Genomic DNA, 21,339 nt, shown 5'->3' with positions numbered 1-21,339 from the left:
AGCCCTGTCCTCCAGAATTTTGAGACAATATTACTCTGTTGTTTAAGCCAACCAGTTTGTGGTACTTTGTTATGGCGGTCCTAGCAAACTCACTAGGCTTAAATATACTTCTAGCTAATGTCTAAATGCAGGAAATACTAATACTATTAGCTAATGCATTGATTACAGCATGCTTATATATTTATAGCTCACATGGAAATGAGAGGTTTGGAAAAGATTTATTTTCAAAATAACTGAAGTTTACTCCTTCAAGTGCCATTATTTATTTTTTTTAAGAAATTAATCTGCAATGTGTATGAGCTTTTCTGCCCTTCTAAAGAGTAGAGTTAACATAATTCAACCTCAGGATCACCAGGATGACTCAAAAGTATTTAGCCAACTTGTAATACAGCAAAGGCTTCACGGGCAATTGGGGTAAGAAAGGTTGTGTGTTCTCACTATAGCCCCAAAGAGCTCTGTTTCTTGATATCTCAGGAAGATCTTTTCTTGATTTTCTTTTTTTTTTTCCACTCTTTCCAGGTTTCTAGTCATCCATTCTTATTAGTATCTGTAAGCCTGTTCTTTAATTTTTATAATTGGATGCAATTAACCTTCTATTGGTTGGGAAATCAGATAACAGAGTCTATAAAAGTTCTATAAGTGTCTGAGAAATTCCTCCACAAACATATATATTATGCTTTTTTCTTAAACGTCTGTTTTGAAAGTAATGGAGATACCTGCTTGTTTGCTTGGAACATATATACATATGTTCCAAATACTGCATCTGGTGGAAGTCTATCTTCTAAGTAATTTATTGCTTTATTTCAGGCCTAAAACATAAGGCTACCTGGTCTCCTGTTCCCATAGGTATGTTAATCACCTGCACATCCCTGAGTGCAGTGTATGGCAGTGGTCATGTTCTTAGAATGAGTCTGTGATATATAAACACTCAAGCTTGGGACAACTTGTGGGGAAAAGAGCAATAGCTAATTTCAGAGAAGGGAACTGTCCTTCCTTCTCAATTCAGATAATCTGAATCACTAATTTGTGAAGTAAATTCTCTTACTGAGAACTTGTGTACTGGAGCACAAACTCTCTAAAACCTTGATCCCAGACCATGGTGGATAGAACCCAGACCTCTTGACATGTGTCCGGATCCAGTTCTAGCTCTAATCCTGCCCCTCTGCTCCTTCTCTACTTGCTCTGCTAATCTTTCATTAATCTTCCCTGGCTTCCCACCCTTGCTCCTCCTCTTTCTAAGATGTCTCCTAGGCAGTCTCAGCCTTGCACCTGGCTTCAATTACCACCTAGGAGCAAATGACTCACAAAGTTATATATCTAGCTTAGCCCTTTATCTGAGTTCCAGATCTGTATTTCCAACTGTCTATTTGTCATCCCCTCTTGTTTGTCTGAAAGGTCCTTCAAATTCAGTATGTCAACATGAATCCTCCTCAGAGCTTTGTTCTCTTCCAGTGTTTCCAGTTTTAGTTAATGGCATCACCATTCAGATTGCAAAGTGTCATCCTCAAAATTCCCTCTTCCTCCATCATATTCACTCTTTACCAAATGTCATAAAATTCACCTCATCGAAACATGTTGGAATTCATCACTTTTCTCTATTCCCATCAGAATGCCCCAATCAAAGTTGTCATCATCTGTTAATTGGTCTTAGGCAACAGCCATGATGACCTAGCCACATTTGCTCTTGCCTTCCTCTAATCCATCTTCCTCACTGTGACCTGAACATTTTTTTAAAAAACACATTTGATTATAGTCATTTTTCCTCCTACCCACTTAAATCCTCCAGTGGCTTCCCATAACTTTTATTATAAAGGTAGTGTTCCCAAACACTGCCATGCATCGCTTTCCTCCTCCATGCTTGCCCTACCCATCTCCTCTCATGAAAGACATCCCATAAATTTCCTTATTTTATCCATTCTGGATATTTTTTAGTTTTTTTCTATCCTCAGTGCTCTCTCCCACCACAGAAGGTTTGAGCTGAAGTTCCCTTTTCCTAGCAAATATTTTCATCCACTCTTCACCTGATTAATTCCTCCTCATCTATGAGATGTAAACTCAAGCTTCACTTTCTAGGCAAGTCTTCTCTGACCTTCCAGGCAGATTCAAATCCCCCTATTATGTACTCTCAGAACAACATACCTTTATTCCATTACATTTATCATTGTTGTCATTTTCCATTGAATTTGTGTGATTATTTTTGTGTGATTATATTTGTCTTCTCCACTACCCTGCAAGTTCTGTCTTTCTTCACCAGATTCTGTGCACAGAATCTGGCATATTGTAGTTTTTAAATAAATATTTATTTAATAAATAAAGGGATTAAAAATGATGACATTGAAGTGAATCAGAGGCTACATGAGCTCCTAAGCATTGCCCCAAAGTTACAGAGAAAATTATGAGAAGAACTTAGGCCAGAGTGTAAAGATAGTGACAAAAAGTGACTGCACCTGATTAGAATAATTGTATAGGTAAGAAAAAAGGTCCTGAGCTATATTTCTGGGTTGGAGTTCTAAGAATTAAAAATCCTGGTTCAAACGTCTACCATGTTTTTCAAAATAAATAGTAACATGTGAAGAAATAAAAATTAGTAGGCAACAAGAAGAAAAACAACTGGCATTGTCGAGATATGACCCATGTCCAAGCTTGGTTCAGAGCTGTGCAGCACTTTCTTCGAGCCTGGCTTGTGCCTATCTCTAAGCCCCTTACACTAGCTATTTCCCCTGTCTGAAATATTCTTACTCCAGAACTTAACGTTGCTCAATTATTATCAGTCATGTCTCTGATGAAATTTCAGCTCCTTTGTGTCATGCATTCCCTGAATATCTTTATCAGTCAGAGTAAGATAGATTATATTGTGGAGGGAAAGACAAATATTTGTGGCATAAAACAACAAAGTTTTATTTTACAACTCACTATTTATCCACAGTGGTTAGCAGGAGTCATTCAGAGACCCAGACTATGGAGCTTCTATGATTTTGAACATTGCAGTTGCTATACCAGAGGGAAGGAGAGCCCTGGTGGTTCTCACACTGGTAATTAAATGCTCAGCTTTGAGTCACATCAGCGCCACTCAGATCTCATAACGAGACCTAATCACATGACCATTCCCCAACCACTGCAGTCTGACCTTGTGCCTGTGTGGAGGGAGAACTATAAATATTTGGCAGACAGCATAATATATAATCTAGACTAGTCTTTTCACTTGCTTCTGCATTTTATGGTAATCACCATTGTTCGATATTATAGCTCTATCTAGCTAGCTAGCTATTTATTGCTTACTTCCCCCAACAAGATGCCCACGAAAGCAAAATTTTGTTGTAGTCAACTTAGCTTATCTCTAGCACATAGAACCATGCATGGCTTACGAATAGGCAATAAATAAATATTATTTATTAAATGAATGAATGAATGAATAACGCACACTGGCTTTTTTTTTTTAACCCATACCATCTTCTATCCACGCCTTCTAGTAGTGAGCTCAGTTTGCCTTTATTCTAAGGCAAGAGGGTTGCTGGACTGTGAAGACAGATTATAAGCAAGGACTATGACATTCAAGTCAGATATTGAGATTAGCACACGGCGAGACATAGAAAGGCAATTCAGACTAAGAAAGTTCACAGAAGCTTCGTGTGGTATGCTGCACTGGCTCAGAGAAAATCTGACATTTTGGCTCCAACTGTCTTTGCCAGGTGAGGGCACTTGATGGTGAGAAAAGTACTGCTTCAGAATGGAGATGACTTTATACTTCCTTCTCAGGTTATGATAGCCCCGTCACTCCCCAAATCTCAGAGATCTCGACAGAGGGTGGCACCACTGAGTAATTCATCATTTGGGCCTATCTCAATAATCTATTAAGAAAGAATGTGTCCTGTCCTCTCTCCAAGGTACTGATTCAAAACTGGTAAATATGGCCAAACTGTCCTAAGCGGTGAACGTTTAGCAGCAATTAACAGCTTCCTCAAACCTTTGCAGCCCTCACCCCACTCCCACTCTGGGAAGGTGACTGTAGCCACTATACTTAGCTGAGATTGGGGGCACAATAGTTGGCACAGTTATATTACCACTAACATAAGCACTTACCTGGAAATTTGGACAAGCTAAATTCAGGTTAAATCTACAATACCTAAATCACTTTCCACACTAGTGGAAACTTGGTATATAGTTTGCTATGGCTGCTGTAGCAAAATACCATAAACTTGGTGGCTTTAAAAAATGCAAGTTTATTATCTCTATCTCATAATTTAGTAGTTCAGAAGTCCAGTATAGCTCTCCCTGGAATAAAATCAAGGCGTCAGCATGCCTGCCTTCCTTCTGGAGGCTCTAGGAGAGAATCTGTTTTTGTTTTTTTGTTTTTTTAATTTTCCAGCTTCTACAGACTGCCTGCATCCCTTGGCTCATGGCTTTTTCCATGTTGAAAGCTAGTAATGGCCAGCCAAATTCTTTTCACATCACATTACTCTGATACTGAGTCTTCTGTCTTGGTTACCTACTTTTAAGGATGCTTGTGTTGTATTGGACCCAACAGAATGATGCAGGATAATCTCCCTTTAAGGTCAGCTGAGTAGCAGCTTTAATTCCATTCACCATCTGAAATCCCTTTTTTTGCCATTTATAGTAACGTAGTCAGAAGTTCCAGAGATTAGGATGTGGACATCTCCGGAAGGGGAGGCGTTATTCTACCTAAAAACTTAGTACATATTAAAACATTGACGATTATAAAATCATCATAAAATTAGCCAAAGGAGTATTATAATAGCTGGTTTCTCAAAATATAATATGATAAATCTTGAGGTATTAAACTGTTTTTAAAATAATCTGGAATCACTTAGGGTGAACACACTGCCATTTTGCAGATAAAGACAATGATGGATGAGATAAATTATTTATCTAAGGCCATGTAACTAGAAAGAGTTAGGATTAGGATGCAGGGCACTTTCTACTAAGCCATCACTTTTGCATTGCATTTAGGAAGCCAGGTTATATTGAAATACATTCTAGAACAAATCTATCAAGCAGTTAACATTTGTTATTAAATTTATGAAGACTAAAATTAAAAATTTACAGTACTGGGGTAATTCAACAATATAGTGAGTTAATCCTTTGATGTTGACCAAATAATCAGTCCTCTATGTGCATGATACAAGAGGCTTTCCAATTTGCATAAAGGGACCTAGTTACAAGAGGCTGATTGATGTTTCCAGGTGTGACCATGTGCATATTCACCTAATTCATCCCATTGCAATAGGACAATACTGTGTACAAGGTACATTCTTTCTACGAGAATCTGAAGCTTGCCATTTGCTGATCTCATGACACAGAAGTGTGCACATAAATAACTGCTTGACAAGTTATTTTTAAGTGAATCAAGATGGTCACCATTAAGGAAAAATATAAACATTGGCAACGATGGGAGCAGACTTAGGAGAAGGTGAAGGGAGACTCTAGACTTAACTCCAAAAGAACCATTCATCTACAAATTCATGTTGTTTGGAATTGTATTATGAAGTATTGTCTGTACTAGACAGTCACTTTTATTCTTCAGGGCTAACTGAAAGCTAAATAAATGCTCTGCGTGTTTATACACAGTCACGTAGAAATGCTTTAAAAGTGCTGTCTCCCTAGCGCTGCTGTGCTTTGTAAAACTGGCAGAGAAGATGCTATTTATATCTTTAATAAAACATTTAGATTAATTTTTCTGGTTCACCATGGATCCATTTTGAGAAATACAATGGCAAGCTGGTTTTGGATATTATATTATGACACTTATCCTTAGCAACTTGATTGCTATACATTCCAAGTCTCTCCTCCACCCTGTCAGCACACCTCCAGGCTGTTTTGAGTAAGTTCTCTTTGTCTATGCCACCAGGTTTCTAAAGCGATTTACAGAGAGAACTGTCACCCCAGAAGGGAGAAAGCAAAAAGCGAACAGAAATAGAAGCTTTTTCAAGACTATTTTTGTTTCTGCTACATATTTACCTAAACAGTTCATTGGAATGGGTTTATAAGACACATTTGAGGAGCTGAGAGCTTTCAGCTTAGTATGAGAGCCATGTTGTAGTTTCTAGCAGTTTAGCAAAGGAGCACAAAACAGCAGTGGCTCATTGCCTTTCCCTGACAGTGCTTGTTTCAGTCTTCCATCTTCCCATGGATGTATTTTGTGATAGACACCAGGAGTTGGTTCTTAGTTGTCTTTTTAGATTATGAGTAATGGCTCCACTAGGACATCTAATTTTGTTACCAAACTGAACTTGGGGCTGCTCACTTGCCACACAGCAAAGCCAATCTACTGACACTGGGTTGTGATAAAGGAAATTAAAGTGTTTATTTCAGGTTGCCAAGCAAGGAGAATGGGCAGCTCATGCTCAAAAGACCTGAACTCCCTGATGGCTTTCAGGGAAGGGTTTTTAAAGGCAACATTCAGGGTGAGGGTTGCAGCTCATGGACTTTCTTCTGATTGGTTGGTGGTGAGGTGACAAGGTGATGTTTCAGGAATCTTAACCATCAACCTTCCGGTTCCAACCAGTCTGGGGTCTACTGTGCTGGTCAGCGTGAGGTCACCTCCTCCACCAGGGTGGAGGTCTTGTTTTCTGCAGAACAAGTCAAAGATATGTGTAGGATTATTATGTATATCCCTTGAGGAGGAACTAGGACTCTGTTTTATTACTGACCTATTGTTTAAGCTATCATTACTTTTCTTGCTTGACTCTTTTTCCTTTGTTTCTGTGTTCCCTCACTTCCCTAATTAGTAACTGCTCGAGTCTACTCTTTGGAATTCCGTGAAGGCCTAGGAGACTAAAGCCTCTTTTCTACAAACAAGAAATGAGGGACACGAAGAGTTTTAGGACCTGGGAAGGCCCTGCAGGGTCCTACTCAGTTTCAATCCCCCCTTTTCTTTGATACTCCTCAATCCTGAGGGTAACAGGGGCAGGACAAGAAAGGAAGTAAAGTTGTAGGTAAAGAGATTAATCATAAATTTGGCAGGGGAACTAGGTTTTAGAGGGGCTTGGTTTCAGTTTCACTTGGTAAGTGCCTTTTTCAAAATGTCTTCGCACATTCCCTCTCCCCACCCTAATCTCTTTCCCTCTACTGCAATCAATTTTAGAACTTATTCCTATTTTTCTGTCTTCATTAGTCTGTTAATTCAATTATTTTCTTTTAGTTCACAACTTAACTTCACCAGGGATATCTCCAGATTACAAATAGATATAACAATCAGAAGTTCTGGAGAGAAAGTAAGAAACTTTACCAATTCCAACATTGCAGAATAAGTCATTGTCACTAAGTAGTCATAGTAAAAAACTGTTTAATGTGTTGGGATTATTTTTAATGGTATATAAATAATGTATTTATTTTTATAGCATATTAATATTCTGGCCAAAGGTAATAAGCCAGTGCCAAAGATAGCTCATATTTTAATAAAAGTTTTTGAATTCCTCCATGAGAATTATCATCATATTCATATAATTGTAGCCTGAGAAATATTCCCTTTAGGTGTTCAAGTTCTGAGCAATTAACCACTTCAAAATAACTTTGAGATTGAATATACTTAAAGAAAACTGATTTGGTGATTGGGGGAAGGGTCTACCATGCTTACAGCCCAAGTACGGTAACCACACCCTGATTTATAAGAAATGTTACGTTTAAAAGAAACAGGAGAAACATGGTTCACACCAGATTTTTTATTTTTAAATTTAAGAAGGAAGAGTCCAGGTCTAAACTTACACAGAATCACTAGGAAGTAGAGAGTTGCAGTTAAAATTATCTGGTGAATCTCAAACCAATCAGTAGGACACATAAGAGCAGGGTAGCAACTGAGAAAATGTTTAAGCGCAGAAAGGCTTGGAATGAGGGCACATTTGTGAATTTAGGTGGTCAGAAAAAAAAATCCTTGTATGAAAGCTTAGATTCATAAGGAGTTAGTCTATTTCTTTTTACTATCAGAATGTACTTATGGTCTAGAGGATTAGAAACTAGTTTCTATAGCTAACAGATATGACTACTCATGGTTTTGGAAGCCAGAGCAAAGTAACTGTGGGGAGTTCTGTGCTTGACACAGGGCAGGACAGGCATCTTTGTTTTGGAGCGGAAATTTCATTTCTTCATTAAGAGCCATATAAGGACAAGGGGTACGTTGAGTTGACATTCCATACCAGGAGCTGATAAGACTAAATAAGTAAAGGAAAGGAGACACTAGTGATTGCTTCATCTTTCTAGTAAGGTTACACATATATTCTTTCCTCATATAATTTGAGTGAACAAGAATAACACCCTGCCCCAAACTTTCCCTGTCCCCCAGCCACATATTGGCTAATATTCTCTTAAGTAGACATTATTTTTAATTAAGAAGGAAACACCTGCCTGGGGGAAGTAGGAATGGGCAAGGAGAAAAGAAATCAGTCATTCACATCACAATTTAGTTACGTATCCACCATCAATAATAATTCACATCTTACAAAATACTTTTCTCAAATATAATTTCATTTAATCAACATGACGACTCTGGGGCAGATTCTACACATTAGTTACATGTGAGGGAACTGAGGTGTGTCAAACAATAATCAGTATCAAGACCACAAAGGACAAAGAGCTTTATTTGGGGTCTTAAAAACTGCAATTCAGGAAACACAGATTTGGGTAAGATCAGGGAAGAGAAAGAGTCAGGGTCTTATAAAGACAAAAGCCATTAGGTTGATAAGTTGTCTGGAGAGAGTTGTGATTGACTCTGATGCAGGAAAGGAAATATTTGTCTTTAAAGAATAGGCTGTCACAAGTTATTTTAGGGTAAGGGTTTGATGAGTAGATAGACTGTCACGAGTTATTTTAGGGTACGTGTCCGATAAGTATCTTGAGTTTCTGGCAGATATTGTAGATGCCTGCTGAAACAATAAGAGATCAAAAGGTCAGGTTCCATCCGGGTTAAGATGTACACAAGTCACACTTCCTCAGTGGCCTTCTGGGTCCATTTTAGAGAGCTCTCTTAGTGATACCAGCTCCATTTTGACTTTCCTTTTACAGGTGTAAAGGGATTAAGCATTTTGTCCAAGGTCACATCTAATAAGTGGTGAAGTTTGAACCTGAACCTTGCTTTGCTCTGTGAAGAGTTTTGGATCCCATCTTTCCCATGTTTTGGCCCTAAAAGCAAGTCTACTATTTATAACTTAGCAATTTTTCATCTTCACTTTCCTAGTATTGTCAAGGTAATCCTTACTTCTTATATGATGATAAAAAGGCTTTCTATATACCATTGCTCTTCTTAGATACTGGGCGGCATATTCCCACTTTCACCTTGAAAATTTACATTCTTGCCCCATTTTCATTCTCTCACTCATCACTCTGGACCAGCTCTAGGGCAAGACATATAGAAACCTAAGAGAACATTCCCAGGGATAAGCCTAGTATTATTCTGCAAACTGAAAGTATAAACTATGGCTCAAAAATGTTTCCATTGCATTAAGTGCATTCCATAAACAGGGACTGCATTCCAGTTCTTAGTAACATTACTGTCATCCCCAATGCCATTATATAATTAGAATAAGCTGTAACGGCCGTGCCCAAGAGTTTTCTTCTCAAATTATAGAAATGTCCATGTGCCAGAGATACTCTCTGCTAAGTAACTTCACAGTCACCTTATTACTTCCAAAACACAAAACAAGACAAAATTAGTATAATAAAAGCTACAGTGAAATTGGAAGTACATCCTAGAGCATAGTGCCCTGGACAAAATGTATGTAGGGATGCTCCTGTCCTACTCTAGTCTTCTCCATTAACTAACTCTGGAAATTAGATATTAGTTACATTTGCCTACCCTGGATACTACAAAAGCATGTGCCCAGGTTTTGGTAGATGGTGTGGGGGAGGAAAAATGATTTTCCCTCTACCCTTCTAGGTTCTTAGCTGAGATTCCTCTATAATAAAATATTAATATGAAAAAAACAAACAAAATTTTAATAACATGTATACCTCCAGTATACATAAGAGGCCTAGGAAAACTGAGTAACTCTCTGAAATGGCCCAAGCCATCATCTTAAATAACATCTCCAACTAAAGGCAAAAGAAGGTGTTGGGTGGGGTGGCGGAAGAGGCCCATTGTGGGAGGTTACCAGGAAAAGCACAGTAAATAAGGGTAAGGTTGTTATATAGATTTAAGCTTTCACCTTCACCTTTGATAAAACTTGTTTCTAGAGCTTTAGAGTCATCCTTCTTTTCTTAGTACAGAGAGGAAGACACCCTTACAAATGGAGATTTCCCTTACAGATGTAAAAAGGTCTCTTACAAAAGGGTAACTGCTACTCAGTTTTCAGAACTTCTCCTATGTCTGCCTTTTCTCAAAAATAACCAGCTCAAAATAATCAATATGCCAAAAGAGGCATGTTTTGGAGTGGGATATTCTGTTCATTAATATATGGTCACTAATATATGTCTTCAGTTTTAACAGTATCTTCCTGCTAATTGCTTTAAATATTTTAAGTATTGTTTCATCATCCAGAGTCTCTCACTCCCAAGATCTAACTTGTCATAGCTTCCAAATCCCAGGTAGAGTACCTTATGTAAAATCCACCTATGGAATCAGCTCTCTGATAGAGAAGTGTCAGGCCCTTTGCTGAATCCCCCATGGATTATGGCATCAAAAGTTTTATCACAAGTGCCAAAGAACAACATTTCTGTTTCTGTTGTTCTTTCCAACTAGGTTAGCTTTCTGAAGGGCAGGAGTCTTTCTTAGTTATTTATTTTTGTTGCCCTAGTATCTAAGAGAATATTGCATGATATACTAATTTTGTTGAGCCAATTTTCATACTTCACAGTTAGTTTATAATAGGCTTCTGAGAAACACTCTACTCTCAGAAGTGTCTCGTGCAATTCACAATGCTGCAGAAGGAAGCAATGCAATGGCAGCTTGTTTACATGAGACTTGCTCAAGAAAGAAACATTTCCATGGGATTACAATCAAGCAGGGAAATCTGTCTGCTCCGTATCCTGGCATCAATAAAAGGAGAGCACATTGTGTCAGCTGTGGACTTTAAGGGTAGATTTTGAGTGGCTGTTATTGAAAATGTTCAGTGATGACCAGTGCATGTTTATTGGGCATCCCTTTAAAATGAACTGCCTTTCTAAGAAAGCGTTTGTCAATAAAAGCCTTGTAGAAATGTAGCACATACGTTGACTTCGCCTGGGACCTTGTCTCATTCCTTTTTGCAGGGTTGTATAGAATACAGCTCATGAGATTTTGTAAATGAGGCCCTTAAACCCAAATCCCAGTCACCTTGCTGAGTAAATGAGGAAGAAAGGGCAAAGTGTCCAGGATCTGTCTTATTAGGCACAGTAAATCAGGGAATGCTTCTTTGGGAGCACTAGTAGGAGAAAGAGTGTCTTTAAAGTGAAAAAGTCTATATGGGGTGACGTTATCAGCTACATTCAGTTGAGTCTTGCTTGGCAAAAGGCTGCTTTGTGCGTCACAGTTATCTCAGTCACTCTTAAGAAACAGAGTAGATCAAATTTAGTGAGGACGCTGTCCTCCGTGATGGTGCCTCCCAGGATATCTTTGAAATGTTTTAAAATTTCCACCTGTCCCTTGAAGGACAATTTTAGTTAGCTTAAGAACCAGGTAACTATATGATCTGAGAAATTATGTGAATTCCCATGAGTATATGACTAGTTGACTCTAAATTCTAAGAAATTAAGTTTCCCCACAGACTGAAAAGATTTTGAGATTTCCTAGCCTACTCTTTACTGCACAGTCATTGATTCAAATAATTTGGGCCCCACTTAGAAGAGTCTGATAAGACTTTCACTTTGAACTTTCTGGAAACTTATCTCCATCTGAGATTCCAGCATCTCAGGCTGTGAAAAGGGGAAATTTAAGCTGTTTGTCAAAATCTACCCTGAGGTTAATGTGGTTGAAATGTTTGTTTTCCCTGTGTTAGAGGTTCACCTCTAAAGAGGAACTGGGCACTACATCCTGGAAGGAGGAATGCCCAGACACTAAATGCTTTTCTAGGCAACACATGTCCCATGTGGCCTTTTCCTCCTGCATTCTTAACACTGATTTATCACCATTGCAGCTGCTTAACATCTTGGAGGGGAGTGTTTCATTTTGTCCCCCTTCTTTGTATTCCCTGTTCGAAAATGAGCTCTGTATTTTAAATATTTTAGACCCAGCAGCAGTAAATGTTTTCAAGCTTTGGATAACACCACCACTACTTGGAGAGGAAGAGTTTAAAACAGCTGTGATGCCAAGCTTCAAGAAAAAAGGAGAAGGAAAAAAATAGCAAAGCATTGTTTGTTAAACTGTCACCAAGCATTGTCACTCAGAATCAGTCTCATTTGTATATGGCAACTCCTATTGCAAGGACTGAAAAGAAAGCTTAGGATTTTCTAGGAGAGAAAGAGATAATCTTTTTTAGCTAAAGAATAGAAGCATTTAAAATTACTCTCTAGAAAGGTTTGCAGGGAAAATAAATAACTAAGAAGAATAGTGTGTCTATTATGGGACTGTTATTAAGATTTCAGAACAGTGAGGGCAACTGTAGCACCCATTTTAAGCAGTGATTGTCATCTAGTGGAGGTTCACTTTTAACCCAGGATTGTTACATTTCAAACTGAGGTCAAGGAAAAGATAGGTTCCTTTGGCATACATCAGAAAAATCAGCCCGCCTTTCCCAAACCTCCTGCTGACAAATGCTGTGCTTTCCTAGTTCAAATCTTGAACAGTTTGTGTGAGTGGGAGATGAAGACAAGACAAAATCTCCTTGCTCTTGGCTCACTTTCCCCATATAAGCAAGGCTCGCACATTCATTTTCTTGGTTCTTTGAAAGCAGAAAATTAAGAAAATATTATGGCCGCCATACCTGGTGGGAAATCACTTGAGTTGAACTCGTCACCCTCTTAATGCACTTATGATGACAGAGTGCTGATTTGTGCATCTAATTACTGAAGTCTAATTATTGCTACAACATTGAAATCAACATGGCACAATAAAATATGCACCACCTTCCCAGAAATGAGACTTGTCATTCACCTTCTCCTCATGTTGGTGGTGATCTTATTTACAGTCTTATTCAAAAAGGAACTTTGTCAAAGATTCAAAGTCATCCCTTTCGAGCATCTGAGCTCTTTAGCACATGCCTAAAAGTAACTTTCTGAGGTTGCAGGTAATGAAGTTTGGCTTCACAAGTGGAAATTACTAATTTATTAGTGTTCTTTGAGGTGGAAAATAGGCATGTAGATAAAAGGAAACCCATAGATGCATTCTGTAAAGTCTTTAGAAAGCACTTTTGAAAATGTTCCACACCATGGGTTACTAATAAATGTAAAAGCTATATTCCTGGGATGGGGGAGTACTCTTTTATCTCAGAAAGTGAACTGTCTTAAGAAATAAAAGTAAAATGCTCAGAATACACATGATCTTTTCTTGTATAGAAAGAGAAACTAGAAGGGGGAAAAATGAGATTTCTTTGGGTCCGTGTTTTGATGGATTATGTTTAACATGCTTGTTACATGAAATTGAGGAGCAGTAAGGTTTCCATTGGCAAGATTCACTCCTAAATATTCTGATTCATTAGGTCAGAGGCATGACCCAAGAATCTGTTTTCAAATCCTGACTGACAGTCTTATAATTATAGCTAATTTGCTATATGTCAGGCCTTCTTCTGAAAACTTTACATGAATGAACTCTATTATTCCTTATAAAAACCCCAGGGGAATGTTACTATTAGTATATCCCTTTTACAGATTAAAAATATGAGACATAGAGCAGTTAAATAATTCTCCAAAAACACAATGAGTGGCACAGATACAAGTATATGTTTAAAAAAAAAGTGTTTTCAGTGATGACCTGGAAGAAGAAAATGGGCATTATTGCTGATTGCTTGCTAAAAATGCTGTTTCCTTTTGCAGCTCCTCTCCAAAAGGCCACAGTATCATGACTTTTGTTGAACATGGTAGTTCAGTTATTCATGGACTCTGGTTTATTCAAGTTTGAGAAAATATTCGTTAGATTTCATTGGCGTTTTGCTTTATTGCTCTTTTTGGAATGTGTAGCCCTGTTTTATTAATGATATGAAAGAATATTATGATATGAAAGGCATTAATGATATGAAAGAACAAAATAACAACAGATCACTGGGTTTTCTTCTTCTCTATTGCCGGCCAGGAATTCCTTCCCCTTTATTTTTCTGCTTTGGGATGTCTATGTGGTTTTGTTTTGTTTTGTTTTAAAGATCCAAGCAACTCCCTGGGTTTATGGAGGCTTAATAGTCAGAAATAATGGAAAATGTGAATTCATTTTCAAACGATCACCTAAGAGAGAAGAAATGACAAAATCAGATATTTGATGTAAACAGCCAAATGCTGGGGGAGGCTGAGGTCAAGACTGGACAGAACTGTCTTGCTTTTCTATCATGTATCTTATAATCTGCCAGTGGTGGTGGGACGTGAGGGTGTGGAGGCTGAAGGTAGAGCCACAGGATATAATGAGTTATTTCAGGATGACTTCAGTCAAGCCAAAAAAGTTTGTGCCACATCCTGCTTGGTGATAGCTATGAGCTAACAGAAAGGGCAGACCCTTTCATCTACATAATTTTCATTTATCAATGAATTTATATTGCTGCATAATTATTCATCTTGATTGTCATCTGATTGTCTTTCCCCGCCAATAAAATGGGGAGCTTATAAAGGACAGGGACAGTGACTTTTGCTATTCTGTATTCCCTTTGACAGCTAGCAATGGCCTGGCGTCAAGATTTGAACTGAACTTAATTGGATATATCAATTAAGATTTCAGCTTTTTTCATTTGATTACCGAAGGTGGATGAAAGAAAATGTAGCCTTATAACGTATGGTACACTGATGTTATCTTTATATACACATACTTTCACAAAAGTAAGTCTTGTTTTCAACTATACTTTAGAATCATATCATTGTATCTTTATCAGTTGGGACTAGTACCTAAAAATAATGAGTATTCTTCTTGGAATGGATTTCTCATAAGACTGATTTAACACAAAAAGTTTGTATCCTGATTTTTTTTCATGGAGATCCCAAATTCCATAAAGCACCATAAATACGTTGTAATCTAATGCCTATTAGTCAAAGAAACATGGGCATTGACCCTTGTATAAAATAAGAAAGAAAAAAATTACCTCTTCCTCTTATACATTTGCCAGTGTCCCAAAGAAATAAATAATCCGTGAATGGTTCAGCACGATTATATGTTTACAAAGCACAGAGGATTTATTCTAATATTTTCCCACCTGGAAAAACTGGGCTTAAGCATCTTCAGCAATCAAAAAGCAGCACCGCGTCCTTCCCAATATGTCATGTCACCTTTACAGCAATCATACTTGCAGGAATGGGACTGGGTGGTGGTAGTAAATGTAAACGTTCTGATGTAGAAATTGCAGATGGAGAGCTCGGCTCTGGGGATGGACGTGGAAAGGAGCAGAAAGGAGCCTGGAGAAAAGGCTGTCATATTTGCTCGGAAGAACCGCCAAATCAGAGAGCAGAGAAGATTTTATTGGAGGAGCAACTAATCCTGTCATATTGAAAGAAAATTGTAAATGTTCTCTCCAGAAATTGTCCGCCCATTGCAGCTAATCGAACACACACTCACGAACACACGCACGCTCTCTTGTTACACCAAAGGTGCCCGGGCGCAGAGACCCGCTCCAGCGAGTGCGCGCGTGCACACATACACACACACGCGGACACGCACACACAAACACGAACGCACACACGCGCCAGCCTGCGGGTTGGCCAGAGCCTTGAAACTGCAGATTCCACTAGGAGCTCGCCAGAGGAACCGAACTAATTAGTAATTAGTTGCCCCTACACTAATTACTACTTCCCTTACTTCCCCAAGCACTTCGGTGAAGAAATGAGTCCCGCCCAGCTCGCCAGTCTAGCCAGGTCTCTGTTCGGTCTTGCTCTCCAGTCTCAGCTTCTTCGTGAAAGCCAGGTTTGAAACTCCTTTTTTGCTTCTCCTTTGGTGTTTTGGTGTGGAGGGCGGGGGCAGTGTCACTTTAACTCCAGTCTACACCGCAAAGGGGTTTCAGACTCGTCAAGCGACTGGGACGGGTGTGGGGTGCGCGACTCTGCTAGCGCGCGCCCGAGCCTCGGCAGCTCTGGCCCGAGCCTTCGGGTCCGCTCTCTCCCCGCCTCCCCCGCCCCACCCCTCCGGGTGTCGCGGCACCAGCTAATCTTTTCCTTTTCGCTTGCAAGATCAAGGGAGAAAGCAAGCCGGCGCCTGGCCTCGGACTCTGAGCGCAGCGCAGCTCGCTCCCCGGCCGGTGAGCCCCGAACCCGCGAAGGGCTCCTCCACGCTCCTGCCAGCCCACACCAGGGATATTGCAGCCCGGGAAGGCACCTGGAGCTAATCCGGCGGCAGGTAAGGACAGCGCACTGCTCAGCTCTCTGCTTGCCAGCGCCAGGGACCCTGGCACCGCGGGGTCCCTCCCAATTGCCAGGAGTGGGCGCGGAGGGGTCAGGTGTTAGGGAATTGGAGAATTCCTCCACAAGTGCAGATCCTCGAAAGGAAACTTTGGTTTCTGGGGCTTGGAGAACTGAGGGCAGCGATGGCGGGTCTGGAAAGAAGGGGCAAGAGAGGCAGAGCGCGGGACAAGGATGCGATTCCGCGGGTCACTGAGTCCGGAGGAAGGTGGCAAAGGTAGCCTGGGGGCCGCGCCGGCCGGGGCATCGCTCCCTCTCCCAGCCCGCCATTCCCTCCACTGTCACCCGACTCCCTCCTCCTCCCCGACAGGCTGTCAAGGAAAAGACGGGAGAGCTTAGCCCTCTCCTGCCCCTCACGTTCCTTCCAGCCTGGGGTCTGGCCACGTCTCCCAGGCGTTTGGGGTGGAGGCCCAGCTCCTCTGGCTCCATATGGTCCCCTGATTCCGCCTTCTGAACTGCCCTTTGGGCGCCCGCGCCAAGTCGCTGGAGAGAGGCTTGGTACTGCGGTCCAAGGAGCATGGCCAGGGGGCAGGGGAATAAGAATGAGGAGAGGGTCCCAAGACAGAGGAGGAGGAAGCTTTCTGCAACCCCATCCCATTTCGGCCCGCACACGAGGTCGGCTGTCTGCCTCGACTTGAGGACAGGGTCTCAGCTCGGGAGCCCGCGAGGTCCCGGACCGTGCCTGGGCTTTGCCGACAGCCACCTCACAATGGGCTCTGGGCCACCCCGGCGGGGTTCGGGGTCACAGATGCGAACAGCTGCACGCACAATGTCCCTCGCAGTCCACACCTGAGGACCCGGGTGATTGTAGATAACTTGTAGCTCTTGGAACCTGCTAGGTGCGGTCCAAGCCCGAGCAGGGGAGATCGAGCAGAAATTCCACCTGTGCGCTCTGCCCCGCGCCCCTGGGGCGCCCCCCGCGGGGCAGGAGGCTGCATGCCTAGGAGAGCTCTTAAGAGGTCAAGATTCAAGATTCCCCGAAATCACTGACTCGGAAAGCAGCACACACCCACTGCCTCAGCCTCCTTCCAGCGCCCCCATCACTTTCTCTACCCTCCTGCCCGTCGCCGTCTTCGAGGCTGCTTTGAGCCACAAAATCGTCCAAAGGAGCGTCTGCTGAGCTCAGCAGACCCAGGCCTTGAGACCAATGTTGCCTGTATGGAAATATCTCTGGGGAGTCGCTCGGGACGGAGAGGCGGGAGGAGAGCAGAGAAATGGAGGTAAACGCTTAAGGCAAGCAGAGCTGTCCGCTGACATCTCACCCGACCTGCCCGACCGTGTCCTTAGTCAGCTCACGGCCACGGCATGTCTGTGACGGAGGCCACCAAGGGCTCCAAGTCGGCCAGCCCAGGCGCGGCGAGCCCATCCAGAGCACGGCGCCTCCAGGTCCTCAAGCTCCGGAATCCCCTGCATTGACTTTCTAGTTCCCTTTCATCTTTTCTTTTTTTGGTTTGTTTTGCTTTTCGTGCTCTTTTTCTTAGCGCTGGGTGGCAGTGGGTTCGTGTAGTTTGCCTGTCCCCTAGTACACGCAGCCAGCGACACAAACACGCATCTACATGCTGTACGGCACACCCGCCCGCGCTCCGTCACGCAGCCCCCAGCTCGACCGCCCTGAGTGCCTGCAGCAATGGCCACCTCCATAGCACGATCATGGCCGTGGCCTTGGTTCCTCCGAGGGCTGGGCCAGAGGAGAGGGGAGCCAGCGCAGACTGCAGAGAGAAACAGTGGGGCAATCGGAAAGGCCTGGGAAAAACTTGAATTTGGGTTGAGGGTGGGGTGGGGGGAGACACTGAGGGAAAAGGCCCCCAGCGCTCGATCTCGGCTGCGGCTGCGCAGAGCATTAAGGGACCCGATGCTGCGGCGCCCCAGACCCTCAGCGCTTGCCTCGGGCAGAGCCCACCCTTGGGGGGCAGCCTTTCTCTGGGGAAGTTCAGATGGCCAGGTCCTGGAGTGGACCAGCACCTCACTTCGCTCCAGGCCATTCGGGTTTACCGGTCTTGAGGGGGCTCTGAAAGTGAGGCAGCTCATAAACTCCAGCTATTCAACCCGGCCTTGTGCCCCAAAGGCCCCCCATTGTATTTTGTTGGCAGTCTGTATATATGTATGCATTTTTGGCAATATGTATAGCAAGGAGATATATAGAGTACATTTTCCTTGATAAGCAAATAATAAGGATGATGACACACTTAAGAAATTGCAATTAGGGGTGTGTGTGTGTGATCTTCGGGGTGATAACAACAAGGTCATAATCATAGAAGTAAACCAGTTGATCACAGTAAGAACTGTATTAGGCTGCAGTTCAGAAAGCGCACTTTTGAGACTCTTGGAAAATGGATGGAAAATTTTTGTGCCAACAATGTTGCAGCTTTGCAGGATTTGGCAGCTAAGGATTCAAGAAGTAATAAGTTAATGCCAGGTGAATTTTTATTGTTATTACTGCTATTAGTAATGTGTCCAGTTGTGGCAGTAGGATAAGCAACTTCTATTGACTCTATATGCTTTACTAGGCTAAACAATTATGCCAATTAAAACTGAAAAGTAAAACTTGACCCTACAAAGGCATGGAAATTCCAACCACCGCAGCTTACTGTTTTAAAACTCTGTGAATGAAATGGGGCGGGAGTGGGGTAAAGTCCGTGGGCCCAAAACTTAAGGGTGAGCTTCCTGACAGATGCTTGGTCTTCCTACAAAAGAAAGGTGTGTTTGTTTATGTAAGTGTCTGAGGGTGTCTGGGGGTGGGGGGGATGGAGTGAGAAAATAGGTCGATTTGAATATCCCTATCCTAGTTTAAGTTCAAGAGAACCACAGAATGTGTTTTTAGCTCTCAGCTGACCTCAGGGATGGATGTACAAGAGACTAGCAGTCACACATTGATAAAAATCCCTTTGGAAGGAGTCCCCCAGTCTGTCAACATAGGGGGCAGAGATTGCTATCTTCACATTTAAAAACCACATTGCTCCAAACATGATCCTATCCCCTTCTTTGCCCAGATAACCCCCAACATCAGGCACTTGGATGTACATTCAGTGGCAGTTTTACAATTCTGATTTCAGGGTAGCCAGCCCCCAGGGCCCAGGGCACAGGAAGAGGGAGGGCAGCGCCCGAGTTGTGCAGAAAACAGCAGGCCACAGCCTGCCGGCTCACAGGGAAGGCAGGGAAGGCATGGCACCCACTTCAGTGGGGGAGGACAGCAGGCTGATCAGGAGACACATGGCTCTCTGACCCACAGCAGGGAACAAAGTGAAAGCAAGTGCAAAAGAGGAAGAAGAGGGGGCAATGGAATAAAGGAATTGAAGAGGGAACGGGTGAAGAAAATGAGGACGAGGATCTGCGGGCATGCCATTAACAGCCACTATAATAACCTCCATCACCGATGTCAGTTTTTGCAGTATGCCTGTGAGAGAATGCCCATGAGTAATTGTCTAAATATGACCACTCAAACCCCACTCTTACTCTTATCTTAATCTTACTTCAGTTTACTCAGTAGGAGTAATGTCAGTCTCCAAGAGACTGACAGAAACATTTTGTCACACAGTTCCCTTGAGGGACCTGGTTTTCTTCATTTAACCTTATATTTGAGTTGGATTGGCATTTTTGATGCAGACCTGTGTTGTTTTCCTCAGTGGACTCCTCTATATCAAACACTGTCAGTATATCCTCCTCATGACTGTTACCACCTGGCTTTCATTCCCTGTCACCTGTCCCCATTTTGTCTACCTTTGGTTCATCGAGCAGATGTTGGGACTGCTTTCCTTATAAGGTGTCAGAGCAAGTGTACTGACTGCATACCCCAAAGCTCAGCTTGGTCACATGGCAGTAGTGGTGGTGATAGTGTGTGTTTTGTGTGGGACAAAGGAAGCAGGTCGTTTTCCTTGGAAATGCGTTTTCATAGAGTGTGTTCTAAGTCCCTGAAAGTGTCCTAAGCACCTCACATATGTTATATCATCTATTCTGTCAGGGCTTTATCCCCACTGTTTAAGATAGTGTCTGGCACGTCCTAGGAGTTTATTAAATATTTGTTGAATGAGTGAATAGATGAATCAGTTTTCTCATTTTCTCATTGCAACAATCCTATGAAGTAGATGTTATTGTCCGCATTTTACAGATGAGGAAACCAGCATTCAGAGGGGTCAGGTAATGGCCCGAGATCACACAGCTAGTAAGGCACAGCCCCTGGATTCAAACATAAGCCTGTTGGACTCCAGTCTTTGTCTTATACTGTGCTGATGAATAGCTGTAGTGCACATTTTCCGCTATGTTTGGGGAAATCACAACTGTGGTATTCAGGGTTCAACAATGTTCTCCCCATTCTTTTAGTTCAACTCTGCATATTCTTGTTGTGTCCCCTCAACCCTAAGCAAGAAAGATTCATCGCCAACTAGATTCTTAGTTGGCACAAACTGCTTGTTCTGATTAATCAGTGACTGCCTCTGGTAGAGGGAAACAGGGGCAATGAAATCACCTGATGTTTTGGCTGATGCTATTTTCACCTATAGAGACACTGAGATTTTCTTTTGTCTGGTGCTAAAGGATGAAAGAGAGTTTTGATATTATCCAGTTTAACTCATGTTAAGCGTTGAAGTGGATGAAGAGGTTTTCCCATTGTGATGCAGCTAACCAAGGACTGCCTCAGAATACACACATCCCAACTTTCCATCTAGTTGTCTCTCCAAATGAGTTCCTCTTTCTTTGTATTAAGATTGCTGGTGCTTAAGGTTCTAAGTTTGAATGGCAACTTCTGATTTTAGTTAGAGTTGATCATCCACCTTTGCTTTGAAAGGCATGATGTGACTTTGTGAGCCTGCAATTAGCAAAGTGTGAGGCACGTTCTGGCTGGTTTGCCTCCTTCTACACTTGATATATTCTTGTCTTACTTTATTTCATTTCCCTTTTTCT

General features: G+C 41.9%; 1 protein-coding gene across 2 annotated transcripts in view; it reads left to right on the top strand.

The window, feature by feature from the left end:
* The window catches only part of CHRM2 (cholinergic receptor muscarinic 2), a 393,752-nt gene that overhangs the window by 219,622 nt on the left and 152,791 nt on the right, over positions 1–21,339 (top strand). Inside the window, exons 3-4 of one of the 2 annotated variants that reach the window (XM_057549479.1) lie at positions 15,857–15,952; positions 16,216–16,381. The gene's annotated coding sequence lies outside the window, so the exon portion shown is untranslated. Of the gene's footprint in view, positions 1–15,852; positions 15,953–16,215; positions 16,382–21,339 lie in introns of those variants that run through there. The other variant, XM_007177100.2, reaches the window with a different exon arrangement.

Source organism: Balaenoptera acutorostrata, chromosome 7, assembly GCF_949987535.1.
Source record: "Balaenoptera acutorostrata chromosome 7, mBalAcu1.1, whole genome shotgun sequence".
In the NCBI taxonomy this organism is placed as follows: Eukaryota; Metazoa; Chordata; class Mammalia; order Artiodactyla; family Balaenopteridae; genus Balaenoptera; species Balaenoptera acutorostrata.
Note: the sequence above shows the minus strand (reverse complement) of the source record. Positions and strands in the feature narration are given on the sequence as shown.